Here is a 26,928-nt window from a genome sequence, read left to right on the forward strand (position 1 = left end):
TAAAGTAAATAAAGGGTGAATTCTATGAGATAAGAAGTAAAAATGGTTACAGCACCTTTCGAAAAAAAAGAAAAATTACCACCAGGCCTCCCCATTGACAAAACATAAACCAAAACAAAAATGTTTCAGGTCATCAAATTTTGTAGAAGGCGACCAACCACATGGTAATCAGAAACGCCAGCATGGTGGCCCCCGATCCAGTCCCTCCCATTCTGGAACTGCGGAATAATTTCCCTCCAAGAGCGGCTAAGAAGCCAACCACGTAAAGAAACAAGACCACGTAAAGTACCACGTTCTTAACCGGCAACGAAGAACCCACAAGAGATATAGCTCCCTGAATGTTCACATCGAACAACGAATCTGCTATGATCCCCAATCTCTGCCAACCGCGTACATGATCTGATAAGTATGTGCCTCCCATCTCAATATCAACGTCATTAGGAGCAAAATCATGAGACGATTGCAGTCCGCTGCTTGTGCCTTCACCAAAAGGATTGTGCTGCCTTGCTTTCAGTGGCCAACCATGAGATGACTGCAGTCGTCTGCTTGTGCCTTCACCAAAAGGATTGTTGGTTTGAGATGACTGATGTCCTATATTAATGTCATTAGGAGCATGAGACGATTGCAGTCCGCTGCTTGTGCCTTCATCCTTTTGCTGCCTTGCTTTTAGTAGCCAACCATGAGATGACTGCAGTCTGCTTGTGCCTTCACCAAAAGGATTGTTGGTTTGAGATGACTGCTGTCCTATATTAATGTCATTAGGAGCATGAGACGACTGCAGTCCGCTGCTTGTGCCTTCACCAAAAGGATTGTGCTGCCTTGCTTTCGGTGGCCAACCATGAGGCGAATGCAGTCGTCTGCTTGTGCCTTCACCAAAAGGATTGTTGGTTTGAGATGACTGCTGTCCTATATTAATGTCATTAGGAGCATGAGATGACTGCAGTCCGCTGCTTGTGCCTTCACCAAAAGGATTGTGCTGCCTTGCTTTCAGTGGCCAAGACGACTGCAGTCCTGTGCCTTCAACAAAAAGATTGTTGATTTGAGACGACTGCGGTACTCTGCTCGTGCCTTCACCAAAAGGATTCTGTCTTAGTAGCTGTCTTGCTCTCAGTTGCAACGGATCTGCCACGTTCGCTGATCTCTGCTGCTGAAGGCAAAGATGTGCGGCGATAAAAACATACAGCATGCAGTACCCTGATAATTTCCATTTCGGATCCGAAATGTCAAAAGGAGAAATGGTTTCATAAGAAACGATTCATCTAAGAATCTCAGACCTAAACTATCATGATCTGGAAAATCAAGGTTACCTTGGATAAAGGACTTGCGATCTCTCATCCGCGGGAACCTCCTCTCCACTTCTAGGTGAGGAAGAAACGGGACAGGCATTCCATCGGTCGGGGGAGCATCCACCGGAGGCGTCACGTCCTTCGCATCGTCTTCACGTTCGTTCAAGATGAAAAAGGGTAAATCAAGGGGAGATGCAATGAAAGAAACGTGCAACTTCTATAATCTGCTTACCGGACTCGCCCATATTGACGGGAGGCGTCAGGTCTTCTTCCTTCGCATCCTTCATCTCTCTGGCTCTCTCTTTCTCTCGTTCAAGATGAAGACTGGAGTGAGAAAGAGAACAAGACGGGGTATAGGGGTTCTTTTTCTCTCGTTGAAGACCTGAGTGAGAAAGAGACGAAGATGGGCTTGAGGTTCCTTTTTTTTTTTTTTTTTTTTTTGCGTGTAGAAAGTCACTGGGGAAGAAGACAAGACTGAGTCTTGCCGAGGCTTTTAATTTTGAATGATTGGTGGTGCCGTCCGTGAGTCATTGAAGACGCGTCTTCGGTCCTTTTTTTCTTTTTCCCTTTTGATTATTTTCTCATCTTGATGCAAAGGCTCATAGAGTTTTAAAAGTCCTAAAAGTCTTTTCCCGTGGAATTGTTTATTCCATATTGGCACGAAATGTGAAAGGAGAATTGGAGAGGGAATTCCTGTTGAATTCCATTCGTTCTTTTTAAATTTTTTTCTTCTTTACTTTCAAATAAAATTGATGTACCAAAAAAAAAAAACAAATTTTAGTGCTTTAAAACTCAATATGGCCCGAAGATGAGCCTTTTCACACTATTGTTAAATTATCGCAACAGTAAAAAGTTAGGAGCTATTGAACTTGTTGGTGGGTGGTTGGGTGAAGACGCGTCTCGGTCTTTTTTTATTTTTTATTTTCTTTCCTTTCGAATAATAATGCGTAAAGGCTCATCTTTGGGTCATATTGAGTTTTAAAGCCCAAAAATTCGAATACGGTGTAATAGAATTTTGGTGAAGATTTGTTTTGGTGTATTTCTTTTTTTTCCTTTCAAATAAGGTGTGAGAGTTATCTATGGAGTTTTGAAGTCCTAAATTCTTATTCGGAGAGTGCTGATAGACGAAGAAGACTCCAGATCTTCCTCTTCCCCCCTCGTTTCACTTCCCGATGGATCTGAAGACGCCGCTTCATCCCAGTTCATCCGGAATCGATCCCCATCATCATCATCATCATCGTGAAGCCTCCACCCAGAGATCCATCTTGCAGTTCACCTTTGTAATCGGCAACGCCCTCGCCCTTCTTCCGACGTCGATCCTCAGGCGAGATCCCTCCACCTTCAGATCGCTAGCGCTGTCCATCATGCTCGCCTTCGCATCAGCTTTTGTCTCGCTGCTGTTGATCCACTTTGGGAAGGCGGGTTTTGTCGAGAGAATTTGCCGATGGACTTCCATGGTTGCCATGGCTGCGGTTCTAGTGTCGCTCCTTCTAGCGTCGCTCCTGCCCCTCTCGGCTCTCCTTCAATGGTGAAGTACGCCCCTCTCGGCTGTCCTTCAATATTGAAGTACAAAATGAATCGAGTCGCACGGCCCTCCTCCGAAAGTTTCGATTTTCTAAGGAATAGCAATCAAAACAAAAAAGAAGTGTGTTTTCCTTTTTGCCTCCCCAGGGAGATGGGGTTCCTTTGAGCCTCTCCCCTGGAGGAAGATAATTTCCTTTTGTTTTCCTTTGATCTCTTGTTTTGCTATATAATTCTCTCTCGTCTCCGACCAGCTATGGATTGTCCGTATTTTGTTGTGTGTAATATGAGTGTGTAGAAGTTATGGGAATTATGGCAAGTGGGCATGGATTGATCGAAAGTTAGAAAGATGAATGTTGCTGCGTTTCCGTTTCTGCCACCTGAGGTTTGTCCAGAAACTCGGTCATCATCTACATCGAAACACAATCATCAGATTACTCCATTCTTATCTTGGTAGGAAACTAAAAGAGTAGTAGCCCCCTCATCCTAAAATGCGATCTTCGAATGAACACTTCCCCCTGATTATTAGCCCAGATGCACTGGATGGTTTCGCGTGGTTCTGACACAAAAATTTAACAGGCTCATTTCTTAGAAACCAGGAATATCGATATGTACCGGCAGTTCCCTCTTTGTTCTTCACGGAACCCTGTGGTTTACTCTTTCAAAATAGCTTCAAGGCTTGCTATAAATTTTCTCTTAAAAGGATCACCAGATAGGGGTGAGCATTGGTCCAGCTCAACCCTGGACTAATCCAACCTGCCAATCCTGGTTTGGTTTTTAGGGAGCACTGTGTGAGTTAATCCTCGATTCTCAGATTTCCGGGTCGATTTAATCCGAACCAACCCTAATTATATATTTATATATATCTAATATATTATTTATAATTTTTTTTGGTAAAAGCTGAGAAATTTATAATTTATTTATATATAATTTTAAAATAAATTGCATCAATAATATTAAACAGTTATTTAGTGAAAAGTTTGAGGAATTTTACATTATTCTTTAATAACTTAAATTTTTAATGTCTTTTACGACGTCAATAGTCATAATTTAAGAAGGAGAGAAATGTTTTCGTGAAGGATCCTTACGGTGTCCAAAAATGCATAAACTTCTTATAGCATTGTTTTTTAGTATTCGTTCTCTTCTATTTTATTTGTCTTCTTAATTTTCAATTTGCCAAAATCGAAAGAAACAACTTCTCTACTTGCACCATTGCCCGCGGTGCGCAGCTGGCTTCGGGTTCTCTCCCCCGTGGTGGCGTAGCTGGCTTCAAACTCTCTCCCCCTCGCGAAGGGGAGGAGTTCGAATCCTAGAGGCATCGCATTTGTGCGACTCACCTGCAACTGGGTTTGTGGTGGTGGCTCAGTCCAACTTGAGTTTACGTTGTCGGCTGTTGACTGTACGATGGTTCCCGAATCAAAAAAAAAAAAAAACTTCTGTGCTCGCCACTTAACACTCGTCTCGCTCGCTTTGGGTTACTTGTGCCACTTACCGCTTGATGCTCGCTTAGCTTGTTACTCCTCGCTCGACATTCAATGCTCATTCTATTCGACGCTTACTCCACTTGACCATTACTGCTTGTTTTTTTTAGCTGGCCTCACTTATCATCGAATTCATTTGGTCGGTATAGTCATATTTTTTTTGGTAACCTAGGGAACCTTGGACGCCGCTTCGCGGCAGGGTAAACCCTGGGAGCGACACGTGCTAGCTACCACATACGTGCCACCAGATAAGTCACTTTGCGACGCTCGGGATTCAAACACTCAACCTTTTGCGAGAGGAAGAATGCCCGCTCCAACAGCGCCATCCAAGTGGGTGGTGGTATAATCATATGTTGCCCTTTCAAGAAGTACAAAAAAATGAAATAAAAAAAAATATTGGTTGGTCCTAGTTGACCTTAAAATCAGACTGAACCTATTGGGTCAGTTCGGTCATCAATCGCTTTTTAAAAAAGTACAAAAATGAAATTAAAAAAAAAAAAATTATCGGTTGGTTCCGAGTTGATTCTGGAACCAGACCGAACCCATTGGGTCAATTTGATCTTCGATCCTAAACTCAATAAGATCAGTCCTTGATCTCAAAATTGAGGACTAGCGCTGTGCGAGTTAATCCTAGAGTTAGGGGTGAACTGACTCAACCCAGACCATGCTCACCCATAATCACCACACGAAACAAAGCTTGGATATTTCTGATGTGAGCACCTGGAATGTGTTCTTCCGGCCTAAGATCAAGGTCTTCCACCTCACGTTCTAAAAGTATACTGCGATTCGTGATCACATCTTGGAACACGGTCCATCCTCAGCTCAAATTCATTCAACAATATTCAGTCCTACTGGCTGAATTGAAAAACCCCTTTGGGCGGGGAGTAAAAACTAAACATACGGAATCGCTTCCCTAGAAAGAAACGAAAAAAAATAAATAAAACAATGGATGAAGTCACAATCTTTAATAAGCAAATTCCGACAAGGTTTTTTTGCTAATAACACGAGGCCTTCGACATGGAAAGCAATCTCAACTCAAGCAAAACTCTGGCCTTCTGATACTAACAAAAATGGCCTGCCGATGATGGGCAACACGTATCTGCCGGGGCTTCAAAGTCGTCCACTTGCATCCCCGTTAGACACCAACTGATTCTCATGCAATCGTAGGACCTTGACTATATACATCATGTCACCCAAATCACTGACAGGTTGATCCAAGGTCCGCACGACAGATTTCTAACCCAAAGTTGTAGCATTTAGCTACTGAATCTTATGCTTCGACTGATTCCTGCATTAATACCATATGCTTCCCCACCGTAAGGTCCGGAAGGCTTCCTGATCTCCCGAACTTGCCCTTTTCGTCGGACCACTGCCTTCTTGTGCTTACTCTGCACGCAAAATGAACATAAATAATTTCAGGCAATATAGAAAATCAACGTGAGAATATATATCAACAATCTGATTTTCTTGACTCACCTGGTACTTCTTCCTTGGATTTTTCATTTCTTTCTTCCGATCACGGGTCAGTCCTCTATTTTTCTCCATCTAAAGCATTTGCACAGCAAAAGTTAAATCTTTGACTATGGCAACGAGAAGTTAAGACCATTAACGGAACTGACCAGAACCATTGCACGCATGCTCACCTGATAAGTGATATGGCGCTTTCCATCGACTGTTTCAGGCAAGGATGGAATTGCCGGATCCCCGTAGGCCCATCAGAGTCAACCACAAATTGAATACATTCTGAAAGCAATGTTACCATGACATGGCACTAAATATTTCCATTGAGTTTTCATGTGCGTCACAAAAACAAAAGAAAACTCGTGCATTTGGAAAGCCATAGGTCCGTGAATTTGATGCATTGGTAGCTCTCTCACGTCTTTTCTTTAATCTTCATTTAATTTCTACTTTCTAATTAGATCCAGAATGCTATTCACCCTTCTCAAAAGTTCTCTTTCCTTTTCCTCGTAGGTCCATAGGATAGAGTAGCAAAAAGATTGATATAACGTCTTCCTTATTTCATCATAGCAAATAAAACTCATAGAAATGTTAGTTCAAGTTTTAGCTAAATCGAGCTGCTCAATAAGGTTCAATATCCTTTAAAAAGAAAGCAATGATTTGTGTATACGATGTCACATTATACACTCGCACCATGTTATTTTGCGGTTCATACTTGGTAATAAAAATTTGTCTTCATTCCAAAAGATTGTTCAATGTTAAGACGTTTCCTTGTAAGTAAAGATCCCAACCCTTGATATCAAATGTCTAAGAAAAATTTTCAAGAAATGGAGGGAAAAAAAAAATCTTAAATAGGTACATTCATGGAGCTCATACATGACTGGAGAAATTTCTACGATCTCCTTGTTCTATACCCAGCACATGACTATTAATTTACTTTTCAAAGCATAAGTTGTAATGGATTGATGAAAATGGGTGCCTAATATCACTCTTCTGGGACCACGTTAAGATTAAGGGTCCATTTATTTTGCGGAAAATGACTTCCAGGAAAATGTTTTCCAAATTTTCTGGTGTTCGTTTTACGGAAAATGAACTAGTCAAAGAAAATGTTTTCCATCATTGGAAAAAACAACCTTTAAAGTGAGGAAAACGTTTTCCACTTTTGAAAAGTGAAACGTTTTTCATGACTTCTTCCCTCTTACTTCTTTTTATCAATACATTTTCGTTTTATTTTTATGCTTTATTTTTCTTTTTTCTTTTTTTTTTAAATCGAGTTTTTAAATTATTTTCTTTTCTTTCTTTCATTTTCATCTTCTTCTTTGGTGGTGGCCGGTGACCGACGATTGGCCACAGCGGTGTTTGGCAACCGGCCGCAAGCCAGCGGCCGGCGACCTCGCCGGCCTCACCCCAGGCCAGCAAGGCTCCGCCTAACCCGATTTGGCGAAGCTGAGATCGGGCCTCGCTGGCCTGGGCAGAGCTCGCGGCTCGCCGAGATCCAAGAAGATAGGTGGGGCTTGGGCCTCGCTCGAGCTCGCCATGAGCTCGTCGATTTGGGGGCTCCCGATTCAGGCGAGCCCGAGCTTCGCCGCCAGATTTGACGAGCTTGCAGCTTGCCAGAGCCCGACAAAGCTTGTGGCGAGCTCGGGTGAGATCGGCCGTGCCTCGAGCTCGCCAAATCTGGCCACTAGGTCTTCGTTGGTCGTTGAGCGGCCAGCCCATCGTCAAGCGGGAAGGAGGCGGCGACGGCGAAAGGAGGAGGAAGGAGGCGGTGGTGGAGGAAGGAGGAAGGAAAAGAAAAAGAAAAAAAAAGAAAATAATAAAAAAATTGATTTTTTAAAATATAAATAATTAAAAATTTATTTAAATATATATATATATATATATATATATATATATATATAATAAAATTAATTTTTTGGTCAATTAAAAATATTAAAATTCAATTTTCGATAATTTTTCCCAAACAATTTAAGGAGTTAACGAACGGTGGAAAATATTTTCCATTCAAATTTAAGTTTTGGCTGAACCGGAAAATAAAGTCATTTTTCTAGAAAATGACTTTCAGGAAAATGTTTTCCGGAAACATGATATTTTCCGCAAAACGAACGGATCCTAAGATGGAAAATTTTGGAAGAGCAATAGAAAACGGACCTTGTATACATCTTTGCTTTGGCGGCATTGGGGGTTTTCCACCTAATTGGGGCTCTTCCTTCACCACCCCCTGGGGATGGTCTATAGGGTTCACCCTTTGAGATTTTGAGAAGAGTTGCTCTTTGGATAGCGGGGGTTTTCCACCTAATTGGGGCTCTTCCTTCACCACCCCCTGGGGATGGTCTATAGGGTTCACCCTTTGAGATTTTGAGAAGAGTTGCTCTTTGGATAGCACAGTACCTCTTTTTGCCTCTGACTCTCCCACTTCACTTGCTGATAAAACTCATCGGCTGACTCTTCAGATTCACTTTCCTCAGAATCAGCACCTCCATTAGCCTCAAGATTCCCATCTTCGTCACCAAGATCATCTTCTGACTTAACTCCAGCTCCAGCCAATACTTGAAGCTCATGTTTCTTCCGCCTTTCTCCAATATCATCCCTCCTTGGCAAATCATCATCACCCGATATGACCTTCCAGGAGCAAGATGAAAAGCATGTCATTCGTGATATTCATTTCAGGATTAACATGGTAATGTCACTTAGAGCTTCCTTTGGATACTTGCAAAACTAATATGATACTATCACTTGATTTGTTAAAAAAAATAGTAGAAATTCAGCACGAGTCCAATCCATAAAAAGATTGTACTTGAGTCGACTTATAACCCTAGGTAATTTAACAATCATCTAAATGGAATGTCTATCAATCTATCATCTTTCATCTATCATGTCCAACAATCAAAAAAGAGTTAGGACATGGAGAGGCACGAGACAACATCAAAATCTGAATACAATCGCGAGAATAAAAAACAGTTCCTCAAAAACTTCAAGGGACAGGAAAGTAGAATTTTTCTTTCCTAATATTTAGGTATTTTACTTGACATAATCCATACAAGATTATTCTATGACATGAAAATAAGTAAAAACAAAATGTTAACATGTGTTAGCCATATACCCTAATTGTAGCCCATGATGATTTCTTTTCCCTTTTTGCAATGTTTTAGGTATATTACTGACATGGTTAGTTCCACCTATACCAGATTATCCTAACAGACTCGTCCATTCTAGAGCAACTAACTCCTGAATCATTAGAAACATTTTATAGGAACATTGTTCAAGGACTGCACCAACTGGAAATTTACTTTAATTTTGACTGTTTAACCCATATATTTCCCTTGGTAGGAAGTAGTCTAGATCTTGCAAACACATTTTGATCAATCACATAACCTCTTGCACTTAAAGGAAAAAAATTGGACATAATCTTGCCAAGATCCAAACCTTCTGTCTCTTGTTTTCAACCCGCAGAAGACTGGATGGTTTAGTTAATCCCAATGATCCTGCATTCCCATTCATCAACCCATGACGAGATGCTACATCTTCAATAGCATGATCATCGAAATCTGCATAGGTCTCTAGCTGCCTGTTGAAGAAGTAACCTAATTAAACTCCTTAAATTAAAACAAAGAGCAGGTGTGGGCAATTAAAGCAGTACCTGTTCACTGGTTACAAAGTTCTTTGGTTTTTCTCCCCTTTTGAAGCATTTGAACTAAAAACTTTTCTTGTGCCTCATTTTTTGCTCAAGAGCAGCCCTCACCTTTTAACATCTTCAAGCTTTGCACCCCAAATTGTTCCTCCTGCCAAATTTGGCGATAATCAAATACAAGAATACTCAAAACTATTTTTATGCAGCTTGGAGAGAGAGGAACTGACATTTCTAGTGCTGTCAATTGAGCCAGACTCACCTGAGGTTTATGTTTCTCTCCATTATTCTCATCGTCCTGAATGGGTTCATGAGGCTGCAAAACCAACGTTCATGTTCATACCAAAGACACAAGGAGGCAAATATACAATCTTGATTAAGGTGAAACATACATTTTTTGCCTCTTGATCTTGAACATCAACAGGCAGTGGAATGGACTCGTCATTTTCATCAGAATCATCAGATTGCAACAAATTTTCATCATTCACCAACTTTTCTGGCATTTCATCTGAAGCACTTTGTTTTAGAATCTCTTCGAGGTGAGATGTAAGGTTTTCATGAAGTTGTTTAATCTGCCAAAAGTAGTGCGTCTAAGATTTCTGACAGCTTTAAAATAAAGACTGAAAAGTAACATGATAGTAGACAAAAACCCCATCCAATGCAGTACAGCGATATGTTCATAAACATTGAGTAAGTGAGCAGTACAGTTATATGCATGACTCACCCAAGGAGAAAAAAAGAGAGCAATCTTCAGGCACTTGCATAGTCAGTCAACACTCAAGGAAACCAAAAGATAACTGCAAAAGATATTGACGAACGAATATGCATGTGCACAATCCTGACAACCTTCCAGTCATCCCCTTCTACCCTCAGAATACTACACCACACTAAAGATTAGGGATTACAGAGAAAGATTGTGATTTCATAAGGATCAGGTGCCAGCTAAAGTCGATTCCAGCATAATGAATAGGGAGACACCGCAAATAAATGGCTTACACAGCTCAACCAAATGGTTCATTAGTCCTCACTAAATGGAAATGTAAAAATCAATGGAATTTCAGTAAAGATGTTCAACTAGCAGCATAGACTGAACCAAACAGCCATACATACAAATAGAGGCAACTACAACAACATTTAGCAAATCACTGAACATAAGAAAATTAAAAAAAAAAAAAAAAAAATGACTAGGCTAAAAAGCACGTCCACCCACTCCTCAAGTAGCATATTACCCATGATCACTACGATGACAGGAGCAATGACACTGTTCAGTGTATTGTGACTTTGCCTATCATGCCCAAGAGTGGTTTCTAACAGGAGTTAACAAGTAGGCTGAAAGTTAACAATGATATTCACTGGCATGCCACGCAGCATGCATGTGCAGATTTATAGATAAAATCACTAATAGAAATTATAGAGCTTCTTTAAATACCTTCTAGAATAAGCTTTTGATCTCCACAAGGCAAGCTATAACAGGATATCAGAACTGGTTGTCCCTCAGACTTAAGAAGGAGATAAAAGGTAATTGCTTGGCAATAGGCCAGCAGCAGAACCTGCTTTACTTCCAAATAGCGTGATCCTCCTTCCATTGTACTTTCCCTCTTTTTATATTCATAGAATAGAAGACACATGCCGAACAACAAGAAAATATGAGCTGCAAATTCCACATTGAACAGAAACCATAGACAGCAAGTAATAAAGACACCACTGTACTAGCCAAACGGAATTAAAACATTATAGTAATAAGCTCAAACAATAAAAAATATTAAAGACCCAAGCCAAAAAAACTTCAAAGCAAGACACCAAAGCGTTCTACCAAAAGCATAACAGAAAATATTGGATAGCTAAAATTCATCCCTTCAGTGAGATCCTTCCTAGGGACCTTCAAAGCGATCTTTGTAGAGATATAAACTTCTGCCAAGAAAACTTGAAGAAATTGAGAACGAAATCATTCCATACTATAGAGATAAAAAAAAAAAAAAAAAAAAAGTCATCTGTTAACACGTGCCTCTTTGACAGTGGAATAAATACCTTGCTTAGAAGCGGATTAATTCTGCTTTCAAGCTCTTCAACTGCATAATTCAGCTCAGACAGCAGTCCCACCAATTCTGGAGCAGAACTGCAAGAAAAACATTCTATATAAAAAAGAGGCAGGAACATAAAGTACATAGACTACATACATATTTCCTTTTCATGATATCTTTACTTCATTCAATGCAGGGTAACTTAGTTCATACATTTCGCTTATGTTTCATTTGTTAACTTAAGAAGTAGGATTGGATGCAGATAACTTCTGATGGGAAAGTCCCATATATTATGAGATCAACTATGACCAGGAATAAACTCTTTGAATTGATGACTATATTACATATGAATTATTAATTTCTATGTAATCCAGAACTTCAACCACTTCTTTATTTGCTTCTCTCTAATGGACTAGAATTTTTCTCATTTAACATTCTTCCAATTATTGCAAAATTTACCATGTCTCAACAATCCCACCTATTTCCTCTTATGAAGTGTGGTCGTCTCCATTAGCCTTTACCACTAAGATGTCTTCCTCATCTAGCTTGACAAATTCTTTTCCCAACAAGGAGATGGCTTATAAAAATCCTATGAAATCAAAAAATGGATTGTCTCCTCTGAAAGACCACATTACGGAAGGAAAACATTGTGAGACATACGAGGAGAAATCCACTGATTGTCTTTCCCTTTTCATTCACATCTAATGTTTGCTTTCATAAGTAAAATCCAGAGAATCAATTCATCGAATTGGCTTTCTTTGTTTCTTCAAAACCATAGCCAAACAATCCTTAGGCTGTCTAGTAGGTTTTCTAATCAAGGAAGAAAAACATTGCCAAGTTCTACTTCTGATTACAGGAAGCACCATGAAGAATTATGAGAAAACATAGTGCAGCGCTTGATTGATTTATCCTGCCAGATATTTCAACGCATAGTTCTCATGAATCTGAAAGGACTGACAATCACTACCTGATGGATAGGAATAGCTAAGATGCAGAGTGGAATCATAGACAACAGGTTATCCAGTTTTATGTAAAAAGGATTATGCAAATTGCAAAAGCTTCCACAGTCTAATTACAGGAAACACCATGAAGAATTATGAGAAAACATAGTGCAGCACTTTAATGTACCTTGACCAATTACAAACATGCATTGCAAGATCCATCTTTGGAGATCTTTTTTTATTTTTAATAGATAAAAAGTTCAACCGTAAGGCACCAGGGGGGTAAAAACCCATACACAAAAAGAGCCCAAAAAAAGTAAAGCCATATGCAAAAGAGGCCATAGTCAATATCAATTGTATGTTCATGGTCAATACATTGTGCTGGTCTATTGATACTGATCTTCCCAGCAAAAGATATTAAGCTCTTGCTACTTTAAGTCGAAATTCCATAACCAGTAGCAACACATCAACCAAAGCAGCTTTTAGTTCACTTTAAGAGAGGAAATACCTATATACAACATCCATTTGCTCCTCCTTTGACAGTGCATTCAAATCTTTTTTTACCTCCTCAAAAGCTGTCACAATATCATCTCCAGTGCCTTCACATACGCCAGATTCAAATTTACCTTTTCCTCCAACCGTAATTTCCTGCAGAATCATGAATAAGTTGCAATTGAAATAGCACTATTCCTTCGAAACTCCACCTACCTCTATGGGGAAAACATTTCAGAACAACTTTAAAGCCACAGAGTGAACAAGGTTATCAGAAAATGCTACCCCTAAATTTGGTTCCGCAATGGCCTCATTGGGACTAATATCTTCAAGCCCAAAGTCCACCCTTGATAATGATTTTGCTTTCTCCCTCAGTAATCTTAACACCTCTGCCTCTTCCTCGGCTGGAATTTCCTCATCGCTAGAGGTTGCCTGTGGTTCGAATAAAGAATCACAGAATTTAAGCTCGCTCAAAAGCCAAATATGAAGGGTTCAGGTTCTTCAGAAAAATACTTAACAAGGGAAATCACAATCCGTTTGTAGTTTAACAGAGAACCCCCATATCAACTTGATGAAGTGTAAAGAGGGATGAAATCAGATTTCCAACTCAACGTACCTCATCGGCATTATAGTACTGTTGCTTACTTCTGCCCCAAACGGTCTTCTTGTCTTCATCTTCTTCCTCCTCATTGTGCATTTCATCTTCCACCCCACCAATTTTCACCCACAAAACTTTTGCTGTCTTGCGACTACAAACAATGCAAACAACAATATGGAAATTGAACTTTAAAAGTGGAAGTCAACATCACCAACAAAAACCAAGCATTTTTCCACTACATGAGGTCATTACACTTTTAATAAGCAGTGAATCATCATTAGGGGAAAATGAACCAAGGCAATGGTGTACAAGATATTTTACTCTCTCCTTCTTTATAGGCTATGAAGAGGATGAAGGTGTAAAGAATTGAATGCAAGACTCCTTGGGTTTGGTAAATTGATCATCAATAGGCCAATCACCTTGCTCCTATCAAGCCAATATGCTGAATGGTTGCCTACTATTAGAATAGGTCATTTGTAGGAGACATAATACATGTGGAGCTACCAGTTCTGAACCGAAATGACTTCTCTTACAGATAACCGTAACCATTACCATCCATCTAATTATCATAAAGAGGATAGATGTAGTGTCCCAGCCTGGCAGCATGTGAAATTGATAATAGAAGAGCATACTGCTATTGGCTGCTTCGCCTGTACATTCTATTATGGCAGGCTGGGCGAAATCAGAGGATGTTTTTCCTCTCCACACAAATTCACAAGAAGATTATGAAAACATAGCAGAGCTCCCTAAAAAAGTTCCAATATATCATATTCAAGTGATATCAAATTCCATCACTTTTATTTGATGTTACAACATCACAAATCCACCTGTAAAGGTTTTACTGATGAAATGACACGAACAGGCAAACAAGAGTGAAACGCAGAGCTAACCAATTCTTGGAGACTGGTTAAAAATTAAACAGCTATTTTGAGGCCAATCTCATCAATAACTAGCACCTAATTCCCATAAAACCAGACTCAACAAAAGTGAACATGCACTTAGACTGCAATTTCAGAGTTCTTCATTATTAGCAGTTAACGCATTTACTCTCAAGGACTTCATGGCCAACAAGACTTCCAGTTTTCTAACCAGAATTATTTACTGGAGAGCTTAAGCCAATTTAGCTTCAGATATTAAATGCTGAGCAGGTATGACAACTTACTCCAGAGAATTAGGAACTCTCTGATGAATTGGCATGTAGAAAAGGACAACGTCAGTGGGCAGTAGTATTAACTCAAGAAAAGCAAAATAACTTGAGACAATCTAACTTTTTGCAGCAAGCCTGGTCAATTGAGTGTCATCATCTTCATCCTCTTTGTCCTAAAAGAAATTCCAAGACACCATATTCCATTAATTTCTCTTTCCAATAAACAAATATCGGGGATCGACTAATAATTTCAAAGCACTGATATATAAATGACCAGTAGGAGTCCAGAATTTTTATAAGTACTAATCATTTAATGAGAACATCAGAAAGGAAGTCTCTCATGCATGTTAATTTCACAACAATTCACCAGCTAATGTGAAAAATATAAAGAATAAACACAAAAGGAATGCCTTATGCAAGGTCACATCACCACTAAAAGATAACCGTCACAAGACAACACCAGTTTGATCCGCACAAATATTCAAACGCAAATCTCATGCAAACATTTATTTAATTATCACTAAATTCCTTGAAAACCTTCCCTACCATGCGCCAAGCCAAATTCAACTCTGTCCCAAACCGAGTTCACTGGATGAACCATACCAAATCTGCATCGAAGGGAACTTAAGTACCTTAAAATCAAAGACAGGCTATTCATTGTCATCATCTGCCTCCCCAGCATCACTCTGAACGTTCAGCGGCACAACATCCCTTTGTGAACCACAAATAAAAACATCAATAAGAGAAATCATTTATAAAGCAGCAAACTTCACACTGGCATTTACACAAACAGAAAGCATGCGGGGCCAGTAAGCAGATACTCAGCCGAGGGAGATAACTCACAGGCATCTATTTCGTCATCAATGTCTTCCGAGGCCACGTCTTCATCGATAGCCCTCCTCTTAGAGCCCCTCTTCTCCTTTTTCTGACTCCTGGACCTCTTCCCCGTAGTCCTTCTAGTTCGAGTCCTTCGAATTCTTTCTGCAGCACAGACGAATCAAACGAAACTTTTAGTGGCAGAACCAATCACAAATGATTGATAAAACAACGCGGAAGTAGGACCAAACTTGAAACCTTTAGCAGCTGTCTTCCATTATCCTACCACTACAAGTATCAGATACACAGAAGCGAAACTGAACCAACTCTAATTGAATGAATGGCCACGAAATTCAACGAAAACGAGACAAACCCACCGTTCGGGGAAGAGAGAGCTAAGAAGGGCAGGAAGAAAGATTGAGACTTTGACATCAGAGGAGGCCTAGTCCGCAAGGGTGCATTTGTTTGTGTTTTTTTCTTTTGTTCATTAACACAATTTCCGTTTTTTTTTTTTTTTTTTCTGGGGAAAAAAAGAACAAAAACGCATTTGTTCGGGTTTTTGTTCTAATTTTTTTTTTTCGGAAACAAATTTGAAATATAAACAAGAAAAAAAATTATTTCTTATTCCTAATACTATTGAAAAATAAATTTTCTCTCTACTATTTTTTTTCTTCTCTTTCTTTTATTCTTCTTTTTTCTTTGGTCAGTCACTCGCCGCCGCCCCGCCGAGGGCCGACGACCTCGCCCGAGCGTTGCTGGCCCCCGGCGAGGCCAAGCATTGCTGGCCCTCATCGGCCAATTGCCAGCCATGGGCGAGGTCGCCAGTCCTCGTCGGCCGGTCGCCAACCATGGCCAAGGCCGATGACTGGCCAAAAGGAAAAAAAAAATTAAAAAATTAAAAGAAACAGAAAAATTATACAAGTTTACAAAATGTGTCTTCGTTCTTTTTCTATTCCAAGAACAAGTTTACCAAACGCGTTCTTCACGTTCAAAATCGTTCCCTAGTAACGTAAATAATTTTTTCTATTTCGTTTCCTAAAACAATTTTTAAACAGTAATCGTTACCAAAAGGAACCCTAAGAAGCCGAAGCTTTTTCAATATTAATCTCCTCTTCTACTTGCAACTGCAATAGGCACCCATGAAATATATTTATTTTCGTTATTCACTTTTCTTTTGTTTTCTTTTTTCAGGGTGGGAAGAAGAGCGAAATAAGAGAAAATGCTGGCGTTTTGCCGCCTCCGAACGTTGGGCTGGGCTGGGTTTTAGACCTGATTTTCAAAACTTTTCTTTTCCTTTTTTTACTTTTCCTCCGACGCATAAATTTTCTTGTCATTGAATTTATACAATGGCCCATTCCTTCTTTTCTTCATTCATGTCTAGAATCTTGGTCACCGGTTTGACTTCCCGCACACAACAGAGAGGCCACAGGGAAAAACAGCGGCACAATGCCTTCGGGGAATTCCCTTAAGAGTGGAGCTACTCCAATGATGCCGGTATTGAGCTTTTGAGTGAAGATTGGAAGACTAACTTGAGAGGAGATGATCAGAGTACTGTTCTTTGAATTCATTGGGATGAGGGCTAACGCCGTGTGATACTAGGAACTCCTTTTCTTCAAATAATGTTCAAATATCTGCGAAATAGCATGAATAGTTTTAGGATTCACTCAGCTTCTAAACTTATTTGGCGAATGGGTTGCGTTCCCATGTTTCTTGGCCTATGAATCCGCATAAAACGAAAGCTAATTGCCAATAGAGCATTTTTAGAGCAATGGTGATGTCTTTTGCCAATTTGCTCAGTTGGCAGTATTAGAGCGTCTCTCTCACCAAGGCACCTCCTCTTTATTACTCCTTTCCCTTCCCCTTTCTCTTCATTATTTCACTATTTAACTGTAACTTTTTATATTTAAGAAATGATTTCTCACTTTGACAAATAACATAATATACAAGGGAGACATGATCTTCTTTAGAAATTATTGAACGCAAATGAGACATAGTAAGGAATATATGAAATATATAGGTTGTACCATCTTCCTGATAATTGCTCCAAATTCATTACTACTCGTATTTATATTTGCTGGGCCCAATTCCCTTAAAAAGCATCTATTTTAATATACTTCTACCAAGTGGCATTTTCTGGAGTTGGGAAAATACAGTTTTTAATTGATTCCACCGGTGTAGATAGACATATATCTTAGGTTGCTACTGTAAAAAATCACAAGCACATAACATTAATTCTATCTCATGCGTGTAAAAAACTTGACGTAAACACAAACTCAAATCGTTTTTATACATCGGCACTCACAGATACATGGCAATCACATGCTTACATAACAAGTAGGGGTGAGCACTGGTCTAGGGTTGACCCTAGACCGATCTTGGACGAGCCCAACCTGCCGGTCCTGGTCCGATTCCCAGAGAGATTGGGTCAATCCTTGGTCCTAGAATTCCTAGATCAACACTGTGTGGGTTGGTCCTCAGTCCTGAGAATTTCGGATCGGTCCAACCCGAATCAACCCTTATATATATTACTTATAATTTTTTTTATATAAAAAAAACCTTAAAATAAATAACATCAATAATATTAAACAACTCTTTAGTAATGAGTTCAAATAATTTTACATTGTTCCTTAATAACTTAGATTTTTAATGTCTTTTACAGCATCAATATTCATAATTTACAAAGGAGAAAAATGTTTTTATGAAGAGTCATCAGATGTCCAAAAAGGTATAAACAGTTTTTTATTGTATCATCTTTTAGTATTCGTTCTCTTCTATTTTATTTGTCATCTTAGTCTTCAATTTGCCAAAATTGAAAGAAATAACTTTTCCGCTCACCACTTGACACTCGCCTCGCTTGCTTTGGGTCACTCGTGCTGCTCACCGCTCGATGCTCGCTTGGCTTGTTGCTTCCCGCTTGACCTTCGATGCTCATTCTGTTCGATGCTCACTCCATTTGACCCTCACCGCTTGCCTTTCTTAGCTGACCTCGCTCCTCATCAAACTCATTGGGTCGGTATGGTCCTCGGTTGCCCTTTTAAGAAGTACAAATAATGAAATAAAAAATTATTGGTTGGTCTTGGGTTGACCCTGAAACCGAACCGAACTTATTGAGTCAGTTTCGTCCTCAATCGTTTTTTTAAGGAGTACAAAAAATGAAATAAAAAATTATTGGTTGGTCTTGAGTTGACCCTGAAACCGGATCGAACCCATTGGGTCAGTTCGATCATCAATTGCTTTTTTAAGGAGTACAAAAAATGAAATAAAAAATTATCGATTGGTCCCGAGTTGACCCTGGAACCGAACCGAACCCATTGAATCGGTCCGGTCCTCGGTCTCAAGCTCAATAGGGTTGGTCCTCAGTCCCAAAAATTGAAGACCAGCACTGTGCAAGTTGGTCCTAAGGTTAGCGGGCAGACCGACCCAACCCGAACCATGCTCACCCCTAATAACAAGCAAAGAAAACATGTTCTTATTAATCCATTAGCCTAAATGCATGTCATCACTTCATTGCAAAACCTAAGCTTTAATACCACTTAACACGTGACACCCTGTAATTCTAATGTCGGAATTATGAATAGACTTAAACTAGAGGCACCACCATGTGGATAGTCGAGAGAACCTAAAAGTAAATAAAGAGAAAGAATTCTACCATATAAAGTGCCTTCTATGCGGTAGTGATTAACCAGAACAACGCCATTAGTCCACGTAAAAGTATAATATATAATTATCAAAAGAAAATTTAGAACAAAAATATTTTATAACAGTACAATTAGATTGACAAAATTAAAAAGGTTTTTGGACTATATTAGCATTGCACGGTAAATTTAGGATTTTTTTTATAATTATCCCGTCAAAACCTCATATTAACAATATCACTCATCGCAATTCCAATCCTCACGATTGATTTCACCGCAGAAGCATCACCAATCAACCATATGTACCGATACAAACTTTTGGATGGCTTAACATAGTAGACAATCTATAGAAAATTTTCAAAAGTTCCTTTCACGTATTGTGAATCATTGCAGAAAAACTAGAGTGAAAGTGAAACCATATACTGGAAACCGATGAACATCTAATAGATAATCCAAGGGAAATTGTCAAGAAAAAAAGTAAATCATGTAATACACAAAATTAACCCATCCAATTTGGGGGACCATTAATCGGAGGCTACAAAATAAGAATCAAATGGTTTTGGTGCAATTGTGATTGAATTGTAACTATGCTGTGAAGTATTGTACATATGTTTTGTGATTTTCAGTTGAAAAGCTATAGCATCTCAAAATTAAGTGAAGGAGCTTCTCATTGTGGTCAATCTCTCCTAGTTGTGTTCGTGAGCAACACAGATCTCCCAATCTTGGCTCACCCTGAACATGATCCAAGGAGTGTGTACCTTGTTGGAGAAATCTCTCTAGAGTGTTTTGAAGCTGACAAAACGTTTCTATCAATCTAGTCTGGAAGTTGTGCAGACCCTTGTACTTAGAGTCTGAAGTCTTTCAAATCACCAGACTCAGCACACAAGACTCAAGACTCAAGACTATTCTCATTGACAGTTTCTAATCTAGCGACGAAGATGATCCAGAGCTAAAGTGTTTGGTTAAGGATTTTGTCTTATCGACTGGAGAAGATCTCTTGGCTGAATTTGATACAACGGATTATTTATTCGAAATCAAGATCGTTTGAAGATCCGATGATTGACGAAATATTCTTGGAAGGTTTCCATTCTTGGAAACCAAGATCCTGATTGTATGGGCGAACAGGATTGATGGGCTATCGACATGTTCCTTTAATAGCTCGAATGACCTTCTTAATTGATTCCGTCCAACGGGAAGATTGGAAGAATTCCTTTGGTAAGTGCCAACGGGTATGATGGCATAAAGGAGTATAAAAAGAAGACGTTCCAGTTATTCTAGTAAGTGCTCGATAGAGAAATTCCAGAGTCTGAAGCTCCTTGATTATTAGTCGATTCATATTGAGCGAAACTATACACACAAAGAGAGTCTATACTTAATGATACATTGAGAGAGTGTGGTAGATCTTCTACACCAAGAAATCAAGGAAGAACAGTGCTGTAATATCTCTTGGTTCATAGTGGAATCCAGCCAGTGGGCTGTCAGTGCAGAAGAGTGAACGTAGGCTTGAAATAAGCCGAACCACTATAAACCTCGTGTTCAATTTTCTCTTCCCTACTCTCAGTCTTACTTTGATCGTTGTTTGTTTATTGACGATGAAAAATTGTCTCATTTCTATCAATTGTCTAGTATTGTGCGATTATCATTAGAAATTACTCGTTATATCTATTCACCCCCCCTCTAGGTACTTATACTAGTACTAGCCATATCATACCTCCCATCTCGATATCAATGTCGTTAGGAGCAAAACCAAGACGAGGAGTAGGGTCTTGTACCTTTACCAAAAGGATTATGTCTTGCTTTCATTGGCGAGATGTTAGACATAAACTAGTATAAACTAGCGATTCTAATCATGCATTGATGAACAAAATTCAAGAGTGTTTTGTAAATGTTTAGCCTAGTTAAACTGACAAAAAGCAGTTGTTTCTGTAAAGTTCTAAAATGTATTTCAATTGTAAATGAGCTACAAATGAAGGGGAGGATGCTCCTATTTATACAAGTACAAGGCAAATCATAGCCGTAAATCTTCTTTTGATATAACGGTAAAGATTATATCTTCTCAGTAACCATCTATCCACATTTATTATATATGTATACAATTACCATATTGCCCACCCCAATAGTATTTAAGAACACTTGAGAAATCCTTTGGTCTTTGAGAGATAGATTAAGAGTCGCTTAGTTATGAATCGAACATGACATTCCTTCCAAAAATCTTTGGATTGTGTTGATTCATCGGACCATGACACGATGCTCTATGTTTCTAGGTTGGGATAGTAACGAAGGGATGATCTCTAAATTTAAGGCTGTATTTTCACTTCTATCATGATACTTGTGACGGATAAATTATACTTTCGTCAAGTTATTGGACTTTTAATTTATCTAATCATGTCTTACTTTTACAAATCGTCTATTCAAAACAAAAATAAGCATGTCACGGGCACATTCGGCTAGATTTGACTTGCATTATAATGTTAAGAACTTTGGGCTATGGAATAACATGTCAATAACACATTGTTGTGCTTGTGATATGTTATAATCTTAGGATGTAAATTAAAACTGAAAACTTAAGCTGATGCGTTTTTTCTTTAGATAATTAGTCATAATTTTTTTTTTTATCTAATTTGCCATCTTCTTTTACCTCCTAAAATTGAGAGGATGGTTACACAACCCGAACTCCTCGCCTTCATCTCCTCGAAAAGGTGCAGAGAAGTCGGCAAATCGCCCCAACACCCGAACGCGTGAGTACACATGTTATAACCCCAAGCATCCAACTCAAACCCATCCTTTCCTCTCAATTTGTCAAACGCCACCCTGAACTCCGCTCTCATATCCGCCTTTCTAAGTGCGACAAGCAGCTCATCACATGCGACCGTGCTCGGGACTGAAACCACCCCGTTCGAACCGTCCAAAAGCTCATAGAAAATCGACAGCGCCAGACCTACCTGGGCCTTCTGACGAGCGCGGCAAGCACCAAATAGCCTCACGTGAATGTCAAAAGGAGAAATGGGTTCATAAGAAACAATTCTTTTGAAAGAAAGACTATTTAAGTGCTTCCAGACATGGATCCCTTCTTCAAGACTTCCTATATAGATAGATTCACCTTAGAATCTCATCTCTAAATTGATGAAATACGATGATCTAAGGAGAAAATTGCCCAATTCAGTTTTAAACTTATTATACTTTTGTCAATTCAGTCCTAAATCCGTCAATTTTGCCAATTTGGTCATAAACATTTACACTTTTTGCCAATTAAGTCTATCTAAATAATTTTGACATAGTAATTTTTAATAATATTTTAATAATATATTTTTACTTTTCTTTGTTTTTTTATTTCGGGTTCGGAGAGAAGGCCGACAAAGGTGGTCACTCGACCCTTGCCAGCCTTGGGCGAGGGGCGACCCCCTCGCCCAAGAAAGCGAGGGCATGCAAGCCCTTGCCTAGGTTCAGCGAGGGTCGCGACACCTTTGCCAGATCTAGCTAGGCGAGGGCTTGGTGGCCCTTGTTGACCCAGGCGAGGGCTTCAAGCAAGGTTGTCGCCCTCACCGATTTTGGGCAAGGGCTTGCATAATCTCGCTTTTGCCAAGGAGGGCGTCACAGTCCTCCCTAGTGCCCTCACCCAAGGACAGTGAGAGTTGGCTAGCCCTCACTTGAGGTCGATGAGGGTTGGCTGGCCACCATCGTTGGCTTTCTCTCCAAACCCTAAAAATAAAATAAAATAAAATGAAAAAAAAAAGCATAAAAATTCAAATTTTACTAAAATATCATTAAATATTATTTAAAAACTGCCACGTCAAAGATCGTTGTCCACGTCAATAATTTTTAACCAAAATTAGCCAAATGAACTCAATTAGCAAAAAGTGAAAATGTTTAGGATTAAATTGAAAAAAAGTGTAATAAATTTAAGATTTTTTGGATAATTTCCCCTGATTTGAGCAATAGATGCATTCTTTACACGTATTCACAGTGTAATGTATGAAGAAGGAAAAAAAATATGATATCAATTGTGATCTCTAATCGATACAATCAACCGACCCAAATCCAATCCTAGATTGTATCTTTGCTATCAAATCATATCTCCAATAAAATTATATCTTTGCTATCAACCCAAACACGTATTAGAGCGTATAAAGAGAAGAAAGCTCTCTCTCTCTCTCTCTCTCTCTCTCTCTCTCTCTCTCTCTCTCTCTCTCTCTCTCTCTCTCTCTCTCTCATACAATTTACTAGAAGGTCCGCAACCCTCGAAGAAAATATGTTATCCTTTGATCTCTTCTTGTGCTTTATGACAATCTCTTCTCTTCTCTCTCTCTCTTGTCTACGACCAGCTATGGATTTTCCGTATTTCTGTGTGTAATACGAGTGGAGAGAAGTTATGGGAATTATGGCAAGTGGGCATGGATTGATCGAAAATTAGGAGGGACGAATGCTGCTGCGTTTTCGTTTCTGCCACCTGAGGTTTATCCAGAAACTCGGTCATCATCTACATCGAAACACAACCATCAGATTACTCCGTTTTTATCTTGGTGGGAAACTAAAAGGATAGGAGCCCCCTCACCCTGAAATGCGATCTTCGAATGAACACTGCCCCCTGATTATTAGCCCAGATGCACCGGATGGTTTTGCACGGTTTAGACACAAAAATTCAACGAGGCTCATCTCTAAGAAACCAGGAATATCGGATGTTTTTGTTTGTGAATATATATATACCAGTAGTTCCCTCTTTTTTCTTCTCGGAACCCTGTGGTTTACTCTTTCAAAATAGCTTCAAGGCTTGCTATAAATTCTTTTAAAAAGGATCACCGCACCAGACATCGCTTGCATGTTTCTGATGTGAGCACTTCACCTGGAATGTGTCCTTCCAGCCTGAGATCAGAGTCTTCGAAAGACAGGCACGGCACGTTCTAAAAGTATACTGCGACTTGTGATCACATATTGGAACACAGTCCATCCTCAGCTCAAATTCATTCAACAATATTCAGTCTTACTAGCTGAAGAGAAAAAACCCTTTGGGCGGGGAGTATGGAATCGGCTCCTTACAAAGAAATGGAGGAAAAAAAAAAAAACAATGGATGAAGTCATGATCCGAGAAGGTTTCTTGCTAATAATATGTCACACCCAAAAACTACAAAGAATGAGGATGACACAGCCTTCCTTCTTTACAAAGGACGCAGCCTCAAACACAACCAACAAACTAATATTAACTTATATATATCTCAAACCATATATTTACATATCAGATAAACTAACAAATTGGTTGCAACATCAAAGTTTCTATAATCCACCAAAAAGAGAAAAGAGAAAAGAGAAAAGAGATATATGTTTAAAACTCAGACGATCCAACCACTAGTAAGGATCATTTGTATCACTTACTTAAATTATACCAAAAATAAAATAGAACTCTCCAAAAGTTTCCCATCGACAATGCACTCACTCTATTCGCCGCTAGCCGAGGAACCTAAAAAGATCAAAGGAGGAGTGGAATGAGCAACAACAGCTCAGTGAGTAGTACATATCTTTTAAGCAGATCAAACAACTACTATGCATGTATATAAAGCAATACCAAACTTCATAACGCCAACTCAATATATAAAATACATATCAAATCTTATAAGAGTTATTTCTTATCATCAAAATTTTATACTAATATGGAAAACTCATTTAAATCGCCATCAAAAGTCAAGTATCAATGGTCGATTCCATTAAATAATCTCCATCAAAAATACATATCAATAATCTATCAATTGATTCATCTCATATCAAAACACGTCGATGGTCCATCTATCGACTAATCTTTTGCTCAATAACTAACCATGGTCACGACACAACGCCTTGTGACAAGGCGACCAAGATTCTCTTCTTGGCAAGGTCTCCACCTACAAAGCCAGTAGCTAGACCCAAAAGGATATCCTAAATTTGGTATGCATACCCCAAAAACCCCTCACCAGGTTCACAGTCATATTAAGCATAAATAACCATCCTCTAATACCAAAAATCCAATCCAGAAATCAATATCTTAAACCAAATGAATAACATTTTGCATCATAGCCCATCATCTGTTTCATATCCATTTCTCAAATCATCATAAACATTTTCATAAATCAGTCGCAAAGCAATTTCATATATATTTCTCCACAAACCTTGTATAACATACTTTTCAAAGATTCACAATCAACCAAAGAGTAGCAATTGCTCGATCTGCCTTTTATGCAATAAAAATGCTCTTCTCAATTCAATATATATACATATATATACTTCAAGACATGATTTTACAAAACCAAAGAAGATATAGTACTACTCATCTCGTCGTCTACGACCAAATGATGAACGATACATATATCGTCGAACTCACGGCCTTATCAAATAACCGAAGAATAATGTTAAAATCTAATAAAATTTTATCTCGACTACGAAATGACTAAATTACGTCTTAACTCTAACAAAATGACTTCTACGCGCTAACAACTCGCATAACCAAGGCAATTGTTCAAGCCATTCGCAACACGGAGTTTAAGCACAAAACTTGATCGTGCCTTAACTTTCTCCTCCGAACCCCGATCCAAACGTATTTATAGTCAATAGAGAGCCCTTAACACATATTACAAAAATCCCAACTTGGCCGCCCCAAAATCAAGCCGAAAAATGACAAAATATTGGCCTGAAGCTGCTGGACGCGTACTGTTCACTGTGCACGAGAAACTTTGAAATTTTGTTTAGGACAAACCATAAACTCAAATTACGATCCGTAAAATCCCATGGCTCCACAACACCTTAAACTACCATTCCTACAAAAATACGTGGCTCAACGACTCCAAAATCGGACTTTGCTGCTCAATTTTCCAAAAGTTCCGAATTTGAGCCATAAATCCAAAATTTACTTCAATTGGACGAACGAGGGGCCTAATCTCTTACCAGGTGCTACGTTATGGAGTCGAGTTGGCTTGGTGAGGTGTCCGAGGCGTGCACGTGCCAAAACCCCTTTCCTTTCTTCCTATTTCTCTTCTTCTTCTTCTTCTTTCTTTTCTTTCTGGTTGAGGACCCCTCAGCTTCTATTTAACCGAGCCCTCTCCCCTCTCCTTTTTGCTTTATTGACTTTTCAACTTCTTTTGCTGTTTCATTTTTTTTCTTTTGGGGCCCACTAACCTAATATTACATTCTACTCTCCTTAAAAAAAATTGTGTCCTCGAAATTTACATGTACTTCAATCAGAAACAAGTGAGGGTATTTGTGTCTTGCCTCCTCCTTAAGTTCCCAAGTAGCCTCTCTCTTGGTATGGTTTTGCCATTGTATTTTCACATAAGGAATAGTTCGTTGCCGCAACACTTGATCCTTCTTATCGACAATGCGAATAGGCTGCTCCTCATATGTCAAGTTCTCCCGTAATCTCAATGGAGTAAAGTCTAGCACATGTTCAAGATTTGGCACATATTTCTGCAACAAAGAGACATGGAACACATTATGGACACCTGATAGTGCCAGTGGCAAAGCCAACTTATAAGCGACTTCACCAATTTTCTCTAAGATCAAGAATAGTCCCATGTACCTTGGACTTAACTTCCCACGTGTGTCAAATCTCATTACACCCTTCGTAGGAGAAATTTTTAAGAACATGTGATCCCCCACATTAAATTCTAACTTGCGTCTATTCAGATATGCATAACTTTTCTAACGACTTTGAGCCGTTCTGAGACGTTCCCGAACCAACTTAACTTTCTCTTCTGACTGTTGAATGAACTTAGGGCCAGTTAGGGCGCGTTTGGTAACGATTCTATTCCCGGGAGTAGATTCTAATCAGAACTGATTCTTTTTTATTCTGTTCCCGGAAACTGATTCTAAGCATTTTAAGCCGTTTGGTAACTGTCCAAAATTTCCGATTCTGGAATAGAATTGCATTTGGTACCGTGTTCATT

The 26,928-nt window shown here is 39.1% G+C and overlaps 1 pseudogene; it reads right to left on the bottom strand.

The window, feature by feature from the left end:
• Window positions 1-5,544: 5,544 nt before the first annotated feature.
• LOC104456212 lies at window positions 5,545-21,852 on the bottom strand (annotated as a pseudogene).
• Between the last annotated feature and the right edge of the window lie 5,076 nt (window positions 21,853-26,928).

The sequence above is a fragment of the Eucalyptus grandis genome, chromosome 8, assembly GCF_016545825.1.
Source record: "Eucalyptus grandis isolate ANBG69807.140 chromosome 8, ASM1654582v1, whole genome shotgun sequence".
Taxonomy (NCBI): domain Eukaryota; kingdom Viridiplantae; phylum Streptophyta; class Magnoliopsida; order Myrtales; family Myrtaceae; genus Eucalyptus; species Eucalyptus grandis.